Here is an 11,656-nt window from a genome sequence, read left to right as displayed (position 1 = left end):
AGTGGCCCAGATGAAGTGCAGCGGAAATTGGAAGGTGACACTGAATTCTGGGTAACTTCCGGTGATGACGAGACGGTTGAGAGAGGGTCTAGGCGGCAGATTAAGCGGACGGGAATTTGGGTGCCTCCCGAAAACAACCAGGATCCTAGATGTAGAATGTGCCTTGAATAAAGATTAAAAATTCAAGTCCATTTTGATTGTTCATCAATTAATCTGTCTGCAGTGACCCGACTCCCATCAAGATGGAGAACCAGCGAAGGAGAGAATATCATCGCTGGCCAAGGAAAATTCAGGTATGTTCGCATTGCATTTGTTGGCGCATACACGTCATCGGAAACATCCCTAGGCAAGGCAAAAAGACATTAGAAGAATCACACACACACCCACATAAAAAGAATATTGATAAGAACACACCCACATACGTATATATATATATATATATATATATATATATATATATATATATATATATATATATATATATAATACCTTTAGGCATAATACGCAAAGACACGCACTCATGAATGTACTTCTAACAGATCCCTTCTAATATAACCAATATGCAACACTTTCCTACACTGGTGATAGTGGAAGAATTAAAAAATATTGATCTTAGGTATTAAAATATTAGTTTTATTTCATAATATTATATACATATATATATATATATGCATATATATACATATATATATAATGCATGTAATTAATATTAAAAATACTTTATTCTCTCCCTCTTTCTCTCTCTCTCTCTTTATCTATCTATCTATCTATCTGTCTCTATATATATATATATATATATATATATATATATATATATATATATATATATGTATATATATATATATATATATATATATATATATATATATTATTACTGTTTATCTGTTTAGTTACAGTGTCGGTTGCTGGACAATATCTACGATCTACGAAATGGCTATTATTATTTGGAAGAACGATTTTAGAGGAAATACCAGAAGATAATAAGGGGAGGGGAGGAGATCGACAATAGTCAAGTGATGTTTTAGTTTAAAATACATTAGATTGTAGTGTGTATGGGGGGGCTTAACAAATTTAGCTAAGCGTGGGTGGAGATAACGTGATATAGGGAGGGGGAGGGGAGAGTTAGATAAAGGGAGTGGTAAGGAGACGTGTTTTAAGATTTGGCTGTTTAAAGATGTTTAGCTAGACACTGGAGTATATTAAATAGATGATAGAGCGAGACAGAGATAGAGAGAGAGAAAACGAGTTTGTGTATGTGTTATATGCGTTTGGCAAGTAAGCGGTTCATTTTCGAATGTTCCTCGCAGCCACGATATGTCCATTGATTCATTTGACAATGAACGGTGTTTACTCAGTTAAGAGTGAATACATATGTCAATACACGTGCATATACAAGGCACCGCCAAAAATGGCCGCAAAATCAAGTTGTTGTTGTTTTTTAAAACTAAATTACATTTATTAAAATCCATTATTTCTGAGTAACTTTTTTTCCAGAAAGATAAAACCCTGAATTTTATCATATAGAAAACTGAATAAAATAAAACTTTTTCTACTATTTTTAATTAAATTTTAAATGTTAAATTTTCCAAAAAAGTTAACAATTGACATTTTTGTCTTGCACAAAAAACGTACTTAAATATTAAAAAAAAGGTTTTTGAAATAATTCATGTATTTATTTATTGTCTAAGATTTAGGATGATTTTATAAGAGAATATGCAAAAATATTATAATATAAGTACCTGAATTTTAAATAATTCCACTTATTCATATAGGTAACAAGATATTTCGCGTCGATGTAGAGTCTAGATCAACTCTGTTTACGTTTGCGTTTGATAAGAAGAAAACTATGGAAGACCAAACAGGCCATAAAACTTATTTTTCAGTGACGAAAATTTCAATGTATTATTAAGCTGAGGCTGGCCAGTACCAGATGGGTGACCATTTGTATGAGTTTGGTTTTTAATGTGTATGTGTGTGGGGGCCAGGCTCCCCAAAATGGGGGGGGGGCAATTTAAAGCAGAATAAAAAAAATATTTCAGCGCGTTTGGTCAACCGTAGTCGAAAGGCGGCAAACGTTTTCAACGGGATCGAAAAAAATTATGCTATTTTTAACACAAAGGGCACAATATTTATCGATTTTTTTTTGTATCGATTATTCAAAGCATGCTTTGTTTAATAATGGTCATGTATTATTCGGCTCGCTAAAAAAAATTGCTTATTTATTTATCAAAGATTTTTAAATGGCTTTTTCCGTATAAATATTATTATTTTTTTTTTGTTTTGCTTAACTTAAATTAATTATTTTACTTAACATATTCACCGAATTTCACACTTCAAAACTCAAAAGCGGGATAATTAAACACAATCGAAGTTCTGATATTCAGACGTCAAAATAAGGTGTGCAAACATTTTTTTTAATCTATAATTCTGCCCCTTACAACAACACAATATGTTTGTTCAGTTTCAGATGATTATTTTAAGCATATTTGTTCCCACTTCAAAACAAGGGGGGTTTTGTAAGCAAAAAAAAAAATATATATATCGTTTATGACAAATAAGTACATTGTTATAAACTTCGTTCTTCTCCTAATAAGCGCTGAAAATTTCCTATTGATCGGATAATTACCTGATTTTTGGTAGATTTTTAAAAAGATGGTCCGTCAAAAAGTACTGCCCTGCCCCCCCCCAGTTTTGGCGGTGCCTAGCATACACACACACACACACACACACACACATATATATGTGTGTGTGTATATATATTTAAAGTGATGGTTGTGTAGTTCCAACGAGAGAAAAATGTATATTTAAAAGCCATCAACAATTGTGGTTTTTGTTTAAAGGTTTTCATCATATTTTTATTTTAAAATATTTTTATAACGCGTTTCGAGCTAAGGGTGTGCTCTCTTCAGATGTTTTCGTAAAAAGTTTTTATTTAAAATGGGAGTTTGTAGAGTTACCTCCGCTGATATTAAATATGTTTTTCAGAGTGATGCGTGGCCTCAGACATTCTGACTCCAACTGTAAGTGTTCAAAGTGTCCGGTCAAAGTTATTTTCAAAGAGTGGTTTTTGGCCCATTTGGTGAAGGTTTTTATGTTTTTTAGGGTTCTTTTTAAAGACTTTCTTTCCCCGTGTATAGCACACACTCACACACAATAACACACGCATACATATACATTCATGTACATGTAAACATGCACACGCACACGCACGCAGGCACACACATACACACACGCACACACATAGAAATATATGTAGGAGCATACATATATACATACCATCCTACACACTCACACACGTACTCGCACACATCCACCACTAACAATTATTTTTATTTTTTATTTTATATATATATATATATATATATATATATATAGTTTTTTCCCCCCAATCAAAACAGGCATGCATATATGCGCTTAATCATTCAGACATACGTACACGCACCCACACACACACACACAAGTAAGATGGAGAATAGCGAGGAGAAGATATATATACACACACATACACGCATACACATACATGTGTGTGCATATACACTCACAAACATCCACATACTATGTAGGCACATACACATACACCCACACATGCACACACACAGCCATATGCAGGGGCTCACACATACGCGTATATCCATATCCACACGAACACATTTACCCACTCATACATGTGCATACATATGTATACATATATACACACACATACATACGGATGTGTATACATTCATCCACCCATATATATATATATATATGTTACATGATAAGGGCTGTCCCCTGTTCATGTAAGTATAAAAATAGAGAGATTAGTTAAAATGGAAATAAGAGAAAGCAGAAATCGAACCCTGGACATAAGTTTTAAAGAACAATGGGTTTAAATGGAATGTCCAGTAAATTGTTAATTCGGATGAAATAAATAATAAATAAACTATTCAATTGTTAAAAGAATGTGGATAATAAAATATGAGTTAAATAAATTAGATATGTAGGTTAAATTCCTTTGTGGAAACAAACAAGGAAAATAGGTTATTGGGAAATCAATGTCGAAAACGTGCAAAGTCGTGCATGTTGAGACACGTGAATTTTGCTCACGTGGCCGGGATGCATGGAGTTCTGAATATAGCAGGTGGGAGTGAGTTGGTGGAGAGACAGTCAGAGAGACAGTGAGGAGAGACAGTCAGTGAGAAAACTCAGAGACAGGCGGACGTCTGAAGCGAGACGTTACTTCAGAAACTAAAATGTGAAACTTTGAGTTCTTAATGAGGAAGTCACGACCGGTCGTCAGAAAATAAATTCCCCATGTGTTTTGGATAAAGCTTATCTTTGTGTTGTGATTTCTACAAAAAGGTAAATTGTATTGTTATTATATGTCTGTGTTATAAAATGTCATTACAACAACATCTCTCTCTCTCTAAGATACAACATCATATGTAATAAGACAAGAACTCTCACTAAGACTCATGTCATTACTAATAAGAACTCTCACAAGAAAAAGCATCACTTATAATAGTCTCTCTCTAAGACTCTTTAATGAAACAACTATATAACAACGCTCAATTTGGTGTTCGTGAACCTTTTGCATCAGCGATGCAGAAACCGAACCTGGGGTCGATACCACGAAAAAAAAGAAAAAAAGAAACACAACGTTTTAAAGGGGTCCAACATAATTTTAAAAAACAAATAAATAATACCACGGAAAAAGAAAAATTACACGATCACAGAATTCGAAAAAGAAAAAGAAACACAACGTTTTAAAAGGGTCCAACATAATTAAAAAAAATAAATAAATAAATAATACCACGGAAAAAGAAAAAAAAATTACACGATCACAGAAATGCGAAAAAAAAAATGATGAAAAAAAAAAAAAAATTGAACATACACGCACACAGAGAACAAAAGATACAAGAAATATTAAAAAGAAAAAGAAGAAAAGGCCGATATGCCGTAAAAAGAAATTCGTAGTAATGAAAAAAATAGTAAACAAGTCACCAAACGTAATTCATTGATAAATGAATTGGCCTGTTAAAAAAAACACACACATACACGCGAAGGCAGAGACTGTGTCACCCTAATGTTATTGTTTTGAAATTTGTAGAAGTGTCATTAGAAATCTGTGTCAATATGAAATCGTTTGGACGAATTGTTGAATTTAATCTGTCAATCAAAACAGGAATTTCAAAGGTCGCATGTACTCTCTATGAAACGGCGTGTAAATTGTTTTGAAATGCATTTTGTGTTCATAGTGAATTTTCGGCTTTTGCGTGTTCATTTATTTTGTTTTTGAAAAAAAAAAAGGGACAATTGTTTTGGACAGACTGTTGAATTGTTCTTTGTTACAGATGATTTTTTTTTTGTTAAAAAAAAAAAAAGTTATAACTGTTGCAAAATGTTTAAATGTATTAATGTATTTTTTTTTTTGAAAATGTTTTTATGATGTTGAACAAATATTGTAAATTGTCTTATGTAATGTTATGATTTTCACAGCAAGAATTCAAAGTTATCCGTAAATATACATTAGATTAAAATGATCTAGTAGAAAATAAGTTAAGACGTATGGTTGGCTTACAGATTCAGTTAGAATTTTAGAAGGGGGACAAGAATTAAAATTACGTAAACGGGCATTTGGAGAGATTTTAGATGTGATACGCCGTAAGAAAGGTGTTTTGTTTTAGCATTTGGTTTTGTTGTTTTTTTGTTTTTTTTAGAGATCCTAAAAATTTTTCTCCAAGAAAAGTGACTTGGTAGGGATTGATAAGCACAAGAAGTGCCCCTATACGAAAAATTTGGGAACCTGGTTAATTAAGTGCTTAAAATAAGCTGGTTGCACGTAGACGACTCCAAGCAAAGTAGTAAATAAGTCTTGGCTTAGTTAATAAACAGGCGTTGGAAAGAATACGAAAATTCTTAAGGGGACCAGTAAACCGATGAGAGGTAGTCCCGAGGCAATCACATATAGCTTAATGAAGTAAGAGACAGGCAAAAATATGCCGTAGATTACGTAAGAAAGATATAACCTTGTATTTTTTTTTTAGAGAAGCATGAATGTGGGATATATCTGCTGGATCTTGGAAGCTCTGGTGAGAGGAAAGAAAAATCACAAAAAAACGGGCAATTAGATAGAATTTAGGCGCAATTACGGTGTTGGGCGCGAAACGTGTTAGTTAGTTAGGGGTGATATTTCTAAATCCTCGTCGAAGTTTCAAAAATCCAAGCAAGGAAATCCGAGTGAATCCGTATGAGAGAAAAAAAGGTATATCTTAAACTTCTGAAGCCAACCACAAAGATTTAAGTATATGAGCTTTGGTATGTCCCGTATGAAATAGTTATAGAAAAAAAAACAAAGCCATACTTGATAAGACTAACCATGCGGAAAGAGAGATCAGAGCACTTTTGAGACGAAGGAAGTCGTCCATTTCGAGAAAGGTGAAAACCTCTTGTCTGCGGCATATGGGTGGCTGGAAAATAGCTGATGTGAATTATAGGAATACCCTACACCCGAAAAGTAAATGCCACAAAGATCAGAAAGGTTCTGATCTTATAAAAAAAAAATAAATAATTGTGAAATCGGCCGTAAAGGGCTGACTAAAAGAGATTTTTTTTTTGTGTTTTTTAGCCTGATCTTTCTAGCCGTGTGGTTGTGTAGATGTAAAAATAAAAAAAAAAATGTACTAAAGTTAAAAATGCATACATTTTTTTTGTGAAATATGGAAGGGAGGGATGTTACATGATAAGGGCTGTCCCCTGTTCATGTAAGTATAAAAATAGAGAGATTAGTTAAAATGGAAATAAGAGAAAGCAGAAATCGAACCCTGGACATAAGTTTTAAAGAACAATAGGTTTAAATGGAATGTCCAGTAAATTGTTAATTCGGATGAAATAAATAATAAATAAACTATTCAATTGTTAAAAGAATGTGGATAATAAAATATGAGTTAAATAAATTAGATATGTAGGTTAAATTCCTTTGTGGAAACAAACAAGGAAAATAGGTTATTGGGAAATCAATGTCGAAAACGTGCAAAGTCGTGCATGTTGAGACACGTGAATTTTGCTCACGTGGCCGGGATGCATGGAGTTCTGAATATAGCAGGTGGGAGTGAGTTGGTGGAGAGGCAGTCAGAGAGACAGTGAGGAGAGACAGTCAGTGAGAAAACTCAGAGACAGGCGGACGTCTGAAGCGAGACGTTACTTCAGAAACTAAAATGTGAAACTTTGAGTTCTTAATGAGGAAGTCACGACCGGTCGTCAGAAAATAAATTCCCCATGTGTTTTGGATAAAGCTTATCTTTGTGTTGTGATTTCTACAAAAAGGTAAATTGTATTGTTATTATATGTCTGTGTTATAAAATGTCATTACAACAACATCTCTCTCTCTCTAAGATACAACATCATATGTAATAAGACAAGAACTCTCACTAAGACTCATGTCATTACTAATAAGAACTCTCACAAGAAAAAGCATCACTTATAATAGTCTCTCTCTAAGACTCTTTAATGAAACAACTATATAACAACGCTCAATTTGGTGTTCGTGAACCTTTTGCATCAGCGATGCAGAAACCGAACCTGGGGTCGATACCACGAAAAAAAAGAAAAAAAGAAACACAACGTTTTAAAGGGGTCCAACATAATTTTAAAAAACAAATAAATAATACCACGGAAAAAGAAAAATTACACGATCACAGAATTCGAAAAAGAAAAAGAAACACAACGTTTTAAAAGGGTCCAACATAATTAAAAAAAAAAAATAAATAAATAATACCACGGAAAAAGAAAAAAAAATTACACGATCACAGAAATGCGAAAAAAAAAAATGATGAAAAAAAAAAAAAATTTGAACATACACGCACACAGAGAACAAAAGATACAAGAAATATTAAAAAGAAAAAGAAGAAAAGGCCGATATGCCGTAAAAAGAAATTCGTAGTAATGAAAAAAAATAGTAAACAAGTCACCAAACGTAATTCATTGATAAATGAATTGGCCTGTTAAAAAAAACACACACATACACGCGAAGGCAGAGACTGTGTCACCCTAATGTTATTGTTTTGAAATTTGTAGAAGTGTCATTAGAAATCTGTGTCAATATGAAATCGTTTGGACGAATTGTTGAATTTAATCTGTCAATCAAAACAGGAATTTCAAAGGTCGCATGTACTCTCTATGAAACGGCGTGTAAATTGTTTTGAAATGCATTTTGTGTTCATAGTGAACTTTTCGGCTTTTGCGTGTTCATTTATTTTGTTTTTGAAAAAAAAAAAAAGGGACAATTGTTTTGGACAGACTGTTGAATTGTTCTTTGTTACAGATGATTTTTTTTTTGTTAAAAAAAAAAAAAGTTATAACTGTTGCAAAATGTTTAAATGTATTAAGGTATTTTTTTTTTTTGAAAATGTTTTTATGATGTTGAACAAATATTGTAAATTGTCTTATGTAATGTTATGATTTTCACAGCAAGAATTCAAAGTTATCCGTAAATATACATTAGATTAAAATGATCTAGTAGAAAATAAGTTAAGACGTATGGTTGGCTTACAGATTCAGTTAGAATTTTAGAAGGGGGACAAGAATTAAAATTACGTAAACGGGCATTTGGAGAGATTTTAGATGTGATACGCCGTAAGAAAGGTGTTTTGTTTTAGCATTTGGTTTTGTTGTTTTTTTTTTTTTTTAGAGATCCTAAAAAATTTTCTCCAAGAAAAGTGACTTGGTAGGGATTGATAAGCACAAGAAGTGCCCCTATACGAAAAATTTGGGAACCTGGTTAATTAAGTGCTTAAAATAAGCTGGTTGCACGTAGACGACTCCAAGCAAAGTAGTAAATAAGTCTTGGCTTAGTTAATAAACAGGCGTTGGAAAGAATACGAAAATTCTTAAGGGGACCAGTAAACCGATGAGAGGTAGTCCCGAGGCAATCACATATAGCTTAATGAAGTAAGAGACAGGCAAAAATATGCCGTAGATTACGTAAGAAAGATATAACCTTGTATTTTTTTTTTAGAGAAGCATGAATGTGGGATATATCTGCTGGATCTTGGAAGCTCTGGTGAGAGGAAAGAAAAATCACAAAAAAACGGGCAATTAGATAGAATTTAGGCGCAATTACGGTGTTGGGCGCGAAACGTGTTAGTTAGTTAGGGGTGATATTTCTAAATCCTCGTCGAAGTTTCAAAAATCCAAGCAAGGAAATCCGAGTGAATCCGTATGAGAGAAAAAAAGGTATATCTTAAACTTCTGAAGCCAACCACAAAGATTTAAGTATATGAGCTTTGGTATGTCCCGTATGAAATAGTTATAGAAAAAAAACAAAGCCGTACTTGATAAGACTAACCATGCGGAAAGAGAGATCAGAGCACTTTTGAGACGAAGGAAGTCGTCCATTTCGAGAAAGGTGAAAACCTCTTGTCTGCGGCATATGGGTGGCTGGAAAATAGCTGATGTGAATTATAGGAATACCCTACACCCGAAAAGTAAATGCCACAAAGATCAGAAAGGTTCTGATCTTATAAAAAAAAAATAAATAATTGTGAAATCGGCCGTAAAGGGCTGACTAAAAGAGATTTTTTTTTTGTGTTTTTTAGCCTGATCTTTCTAGCCGTGTGGTTGTGTAGATGTAAAAATAAAAAAAAAATGTACTAAAGTTAAAAATGCATACATTTTTTTTGTGAAATATGGAAGGGAGGGATGTTACATGATAAGGGCTGTCCCCTGTTCATGTAAGTATAAAAATAGAGAGATTAGTTAAAATGGAAATAAGAGAAAGCAGAAATCGAACCCTGGACATAAGTTTTAAAGAACACTAGGTTTAAATGGAATGTCCAGTAAATTGTTAATTCGGATGAAATAAATAATAAATAAACTATTCAATTGTTAAAAGAATGTGGATAATAAAATATGAGTTAAATAAATTAGATATGTAGGTTAAATTCCTTTGTGGAAACAAACAAGGAAAATAGGTTATTGGGAAATCAATGTCGAAAACGTGCAAAGTCGTGCATGTTGAGACACGTGAATTTTGCTCACGTGGCCGGGATGCATGGAGTTCTGAATATAGCAGGTGGGAGTGAGTTGGTGGAGAGACAGTCAGAGAGACAGTGAGGAGAGACAGTCAGTGAGAAAACTCAGAGACAGGCGGACGTCTGAAGCGAGACGTTACTTCAGAAACTAAAATGTGAAACTTTGAGTTCTTAATGAGGAAGTCACGACCGGTCGTCAGAAAATAAATTCCCCATGTGTTTTGGATAAAGCTTATCTTTGTGTTGTGATTTCTACAAAAAGGTAAATTGTATTGTTATTATATGTCTGTGTTATAAAATGTCATTACAACAACATCTCTCTCTCTCTAAGATACAACATCATATGTAATAAGACAAGAACTCTCACTAAGACTCATGTCATTACTAATAAGAACTCTCACAAGAAAAAGCATCACTTATAATAGTCTCTCTCTAAGACTCTTTAATGAAACAACTATATAACAACGCTCAATTTGGTGTTCGTGAACCTTTTGCATCAGCGATGCAGAAACCGAACCTGGGGTCGATACCACGAAAAAAAAGAAAAAAAGAAACACAACGTTTTAAAGGGGTCCAACATAATTTTAAAAAACAAATAAATAATACCACGGAAAAAGAAAAATTACACGATCACAGAATTCGAAAAAGAAAAAGAAACACAACGTTTTAAAAGGGTCCAACATAATTAAAAAAAAAAAAATAAATAAATAATACCACGGAAAAAGAAAAAAAAATTACACGATCACAGAAATGCGAAAAAAGAAATGATGAAAAAAAAAAAATTTGAACATACACGCACACAGAGAACAAAAGATACAAGAAATATTAAAAAGAAAAAGAAGAAAAGGCCGATATGCCGTAAAAAGAAATTCGTAGTAATGAAAAAAAATAGTAAACAAGTCACCAAACGTAATTCATTGATAAATGAATTGGCCTGTTAAAAAAAACACACACATACACGCGAAGGCAGAGACTGTGTCACCCTAATGTTATTGTTTTGAAATTTGTAGAAGTGTCATTAGAAATCTGTGTCAATATGAAATCGTTTGGACGAATTGTTGAATTTAATCTGTCAATCAAAACAGGAATTTCAAAGGTCGCATGTACTCTCTATGAAACGGCGTGTAAATTGTTTTGAAATGCATTTTGTGTTCATAGTGAACTTTTCGGCTTTTGCGTGTTCATTTATTTTGTTTTTGAAAAAAAAAAAAGGGACAATTGTTTTGGACAGACTGTTGAATTGTTCTTTGTTACAGATGATTTTTTTTTTGTTAAAAAAAAAAAAGTTATAACTGTTGCAAAATGTTTAAATGTATTAAGGTATTTTTTTTTTTTTTGAAAATGTTTTTATGATGTTGAACAAATATTGTAAATTGTCTTATGTAATGTTATGATTTTCACAGCAAGAATTCAAAGTTATCCGTAAATATACATTAGATTAAAATGATCTAGTAGAAAATAAGTTAAGACGTATGGTTGGCTTACAGATTCAGTTAGAATTTTAGAAGGGGGACAAGAATTAAAATTACGTAAACGGGCATTTGGAGAGATTTTAGATGTGATACGCCGTAAGAAAGGTGTTTTGTTTTAGCATTTGGTTTTGTTGTTTTTTTTTTTTTTTTTAGAGATCCTAAAAAATTTTCTCC

Source organism: Euprymna scolopes, chromosome 9 (assembly GCF_053919585.1).
Source record: "Euprymna scolopes isolate OS-2025 chromosome 9, ASM5391958v1, whole genome shotgun sequence".
Classification (NCBI taxonomy): domain Eukaryota; kingdom Metazoa; phylum Mollusca; class Cephalopoda; order Sepiida; family Sepiolidae; genus Euprymna; species Euprymna scolopes.
Note: the sequence above shows the minus strand (reverse complement) of the source record.